The sequence below is a fragment of the Gavialis gangeticus genome, unplaced genomic scaffold (genome assembly GCF_001723915.1).
Source record: "Gavialis gangeticus isolate Ggan-Ray unplaced genomic scaffold, GavGan_comp1, whole genome shotgun sequence".
Taxonomy (NCBI): domain Eukaryota; kingdom Metazoa; phylum Chordata; order Crocodylia; family Gavialidae; genus Gavialis; species Gavialis gangeticus.
Genome location: NW_017728996.1, coordinates 43,352,669 through 43,358,232, shown reverse-complemented (window position 1 = coordinate 43,358,232; position 5,564 = coordinate 43,352,669).

The following is a 5,564-nucleotide window of genomic DNA, read 5'->3' as shown; positions in this document are numbered from 1 at the left end:
CCTGCGGCCAGGACCAGGTCCAACAGGGCACCTCCTCTGGTGGGACTGTGCACCTCCTGAATCAAGTGGAGGTCCTGCATCTCAGCCAGAAACCTCCTGGAGCGGTCCGTCCCGGCTGACTGCTCCTCCCAGCAGACGTCTGGGTAATTAAAATCGCCCATGACAACTACATCCCTTGCTTTTAGTGCCTCTGCAAGATGGCCTGAAAATTCCCTGTCCAGCTCCTCCTCTTGGTTGGGGGGTCTGTAGTAGTAAACAAAATCACTTTAAAAGGTTGAGGAGCTGAATCATCAAGGGACAAATATTAAACCCTTCTCTTTGGCTTGAAGGCAGGGAGTTAGGCCACTTGCACTGCATGGAGGTTTGTATGAGGAGCATTACAGATGGGTACTTTCATGGGTGACTGTTGCCTCCCAAGTCTGGGGGGCACCTGCAGAAGCCAGCGTCAGCAGCAGAGACAGCCTTGTCACCGGAGGGGTGGAGCATGTGTCCCCCTGCCCCCCCCCACCAGTCTCCTATGAGCGCTCTGCAGAGACCTTTAGCCTTAGCCCCCGAGGTACTTTGAAGCTCTAGAGGAGGTGAAGTCAGGGAATCTACCACTCCTGGGTGGCCCTGCCAATGAGCTCAGCGAGAGGGAGTGTGCTGGATGCAGTAGGAGGGGAGGGTCTATTGTAGCACTAAAATATGTGGCAGTCTGTCTGTGGAAGATTCCTGCTCTCAGAGATGGCCGAGACTCACCTTTATGGCACTTTTCCCACCATTTCTGATTGGCTCCATCCTGTGGTTTCTTCCCTTGCAAGTTACTTTTGTCCATTAATTTCTTTTCCTGGTTATGATGTTCTGAGTAGGAAAACTAATCTGCCCAAGTCAAATGATCCTGCTCACCTGTCTGCCTATTTTAACTCAGATCCATTAAAAAAAAAAAAAACAGCTTTATTTTAGTTTGTCAGTAAATAAATAACTAGGACAGAAAGGTAAAATGGGAAAAATCTGTGGGTTTTTTGCCTGTTGGCCACAAAACTTAAAAAGCCATGCGCATTGTAGTAACATTTTCATAGGCATCCTTCTATCCAAAAGCAGCTCTCTCATTGTACGGTATTTTTAATATGCAAAAACAGTTGCTTATCACTATTACATTTTAAACCAAAAATATATTTTAAATTCTGAAATCTCCACTTCAATTCTGGTAAAAAGAATTCAGCTTAGACTGACATATTTTAGCATGGCCATTCTTCCACAAATTCCTTTTCAGAAATACTCAAACTGCATCATAGCTGCCACGTGGCAGTGTCAATGGTTATTATATATTATGGCCTGATTCCAAAGCCCAGTGAAGCTGAAAGAAATAGTAACTACACTGGGCTTTGAATCAGACCCATATGGTGGATGGCAAAAACTGAGAAGGTCTTGCCATTAGGGACCTTGCAAAAAAAAAATTACTGTTGTTAGAGAAGTTGAGTACTGAAAACAAAGATCATCACAGTAAAAGTGCTGATCCTAAAGAGACATCTACAAAAGCACTCTACCTAAGATTAAGGGGCCTGGGCTTTAGGTCCTTTTGCAGAATTTGTACCATGCGTAGATGACCCTCCTGCTGTATGCTAACTTTTATTCAGTGCTGTATACAAGTAAGATAAGCTGATTTTCTTACAGTCTCGCAGGCTACCACAGGAAATTGACCTATGATTGGCATTTCCAGCTGCAGACATTCAGTATTAATAACTAGAACACTTCATTAACATTGTTTAGAAAGGAGATGCTGAAAGAGATAGAATTAGACCAACAAGGGCTGATGATATATTAAGGTCCCACTGTTTCATCCATATTGCTACATGGTACCTTGGATCTGACAGCCTGGAAACAGAGAATTGACCAACTAGCACACAACACTGTAGTCTTTAGGCAAAACTGCCACTAAATAAAAATAGAAAATTTGCGTTCATGGGAATGCAGGATCATGCCCTTTGAATGCAGCAATTATTTATAGGTTAGCAGGGGGGTAGAATTTCAGTGGGTTTCAGAAATCAGGTCATTAGGCAACAGGAAATAGTGCAGACAGGGTTAATTATCAACTGAAATACCATTTTGAATTCTCTGCACAGAAACAAGTTTATTTGGTTTTGTGAATTCTTAGCAGCTTTCTCCATATAAGTCACCAGACTGAGACAGCCACATCGCTTATTAAGCTCTGCTCATTACTTAGGGTACTTTCTGTTGATGCAGTACCCAGGAACAGCTTACAAATTGGCAGAGATCTTGCTTCTAGAAAATGAGACAGATGTGAAGCCAGAGCCAAGTCTTATGCACATTTATACAGATTTTCCAGTGCACTCTTGGAAAGAGTACAAAACATACTGCAGAAGGAAAATTATAGAGCCTTCCTCCATTAAATGGACTTTGCTGTGTACATTTTCCAAAAAGTTATACTACAAGGGAAAAACATATATTTATTTTCTCTGTTGATTTAAATTCCCAAATTTTCTTTAGTTGATGTCCCTATTTGACTACATAGGAGTCATTAAAACACAAATCTAGTTCCAAGATGTCTATGGAAAGATATCCCGTATTCATTTTGGACTGACTGTTCAAAAATGTTTTTTTCATCTGCAATTCTCTTTATTCCTTACATTTCTTGGTTAGCTAATTATTTTGAGTCAATTTCTTTTCTCACTGCCACCTACAGAAATTGAGAGCAACTCTGCTCAAGTTAGCAGGTTTCCACTAGTGCAACCAAGAACAAAAACTAGCTAATTATGTGCAATGTCTTGAATAGATTCCATCTGGCACTTAGGAGCTACCTCTTCAAGTTGTGTTCCATTGATGAAGACTCCACTTGTACTGCTGGAGATAAATCACAAGTAACTTTAAAAGTACATAATGGACTTTAGGTGTGCCAGAACACTCTGTAAACTTAAAATGTTATACAATGAAAATAACATATTTCAGCCTGCCAAATAGATGATTGAATTCAAAGAAGCTAAGAGCTGCTCTCACATGAGGGCATACGCTACTGAAACTTAAAATGATATGGGATTCCATAACTTAACAAAATGGGTTGTCTGTAAACTTAGTTTCCTGAGCTACTAGTTCTGACACAATAGACAACAGCAGCTGGGAACACAGCCTATGCTTGTTTGGGATGGCATTAGGTTGGGTCTGAAAGGTGGAAGCTTCGACTGATTGTACTTGCAAGCATATTTCAGTGAGATTTGCCTCAGTAAGAATTGGAGGAATGCATCTATAATAGCTGCTGACTGAGGTGTACAATGGCAACTTTTTTTTTGTATCCATACTATGTGCATGGATGTGGCTAATCAACAAGTAAGACCTGTTTGGGGTGAGGCTCTCACTAATGTTCACTTTCGTTTTCAGTTCTTCCTGGAGCTGGAAGGCCTACAGTGAGGGTTATGAACTGCAGCACTTCCACTTGGGGAAAGGTTACTACAGAAGCAAAGATGTTTTCAGACAAATTCATCTCCCTCTTTGCAGCTCTTTGCCACTTTAATAATTGAGAGATAAAACATGTAGCAACCAAATGAGAAGGGGAAATTTATATGCCCACACTGGAAGCACAATTCACAGCCTCCATGAAGACAAGAGATTTTAACCTGCAAGCACAAAGGGTTTAACCTTACTCGAACATACTTGAGATTTAAATACAAAAATCAGACTGTAGTACTATAAAACAGCCCATTGGTACAGGCAATGCATTCTACTGCATTTAACTCAGGGCTGAAAGCCAGGAATGCCTCCATTCAAACCCAGCACAGCCACTGACTCACTGTGTGGCCTAGGGCCTAATCATACAACCATAGCCCTAACTACCGTGAACTCACCTCCTTGCTTTAGTGGGGCAGCTCAGAACAGCAACTGAATGCAGGCTTGGACTCCTGGACCTACAGGTGAATGAATCCTAGGACCATTCTAGCACCTACAGGTCACAGGCCATGCTGGCAATGTCCTAACCCGCCTTTCACAAATTGGCAGGAGGCCTTTACAGCAGCACTGCGCCATGTCCAGAAGCCTGACAGTGGGAATATTTCCACCAGAGTATTTCCATCCCTTCCGCACTGATGAACAGAGGCTAGGCACAAAGCAGGGGGCAGGGGGGAAGAGGAGGGAAATCAGCTTACATCTCGTTTTCTAACTTGTATACAAACACATTGCATACTCCCTAGTCTTCCATAATTTCTAACAAAGTGCAAGCCACGATGGAGTCACTTGGTGTCTATTACTTGCTCAGTATCCAGCAGTACTAGTCTTTTGGATTAAGTACAGACAAACAAAAAGCCCAAGGCTGTGTCAATTCAGTCTTCACAGGTTAGTCTAAGCTGCGGAGATTGAACCGGTAAGCAAGTGAACAGTCACTTTTGATTGCAGAAATGCAGCCACATGCCTGCAGTGGTTCAGGCCAGAAGCCAAGGGGTGCTAGCATAGGTGAAACGTAGGGTGGACATGTGCTCCTCCTGAGATTGGTTGCCACCGTCGGCTTCTGTGGGCAGTCCCCGCTTGCCACCTGCCCCCCACTCCCACCCCTTCGCCATTGCCAGCATCTGTGGGTAGTCCCTGCTCACCCCCACCCCCCACTGCCTCTGGCATTTACCTCTGATTTAACCTAAACCAGTTAAGCCTGATACTCACTTCAGCCATTTTGAAAGCAGTTTATGTACGCTGAACTCCTGTTGTGTTACAGATTTGAACCTGTTTCCTAAAACTTATACTAGTTTATATGCCATTGCTGTCCCTAGCCTTGATGATCTTTAAAGTAGTCTTCATCCCACTTACCTGGCTGCTGGGAACAGGGGAGGACAGGCTACCCATCCTGTCTCCCAACAGTGAAGACAGGAACACAGAAACAGAGGGAATGATTATCCCAATCCAGATCAATCCTTTTCAGGAATCATGGGAAACAGGGCATACTAGCTAGCCCCTCTGATACAAAAGGACTCTTGCCCACGTTTCCCTCTCCTGTCAAAGTAAAAATTAAAGCTAGTTTTGTTTTTGGCTGCAAAAGTGAACGACATTCTCCCATACAGCATGTTGGCTATTTGCAGTGATGCCTAAAAATCCTGTCCATCGATTTTAAGACATAGACCTGACATGTTAAAAAAAGTCTTCATCGTAGAATTAACTTGAATTACCTACATTTGGAGTGAGATTTCATAGATTTCATAGACATTAGGGCTGGAAGGGACCTTGGAAGATCATCGAGTCCAGCCCCCCACCCGAAGGGCAGGAAGTCAACTGGGGTCATAGGATCCCAGCAAGATAAGCATCCAATTTGCTCTTGAAGGTGTTCAGTGTAGGTGCTTGAACCATCTCCGATGGCAGGCTGTTCCAGACCTTGGGGGCTTGGACAGTAAAGAAATTCTGATGTCCAGCTTGAAAAGGTCTTGCAGTAGGTTATGACCATTCGACCTCGTCATCCCCTGGGGCACTCTGGTGAACAAACGTTCCCCCAGATCCTGGTGGTTACCCCTGATAAACTGGTAGGTGGCCATCAGATCACCCCTGAGCCTGCACTTTTCCAGGCTGAAGAGTCCCATGGCTCTCAGCCTGTCGTT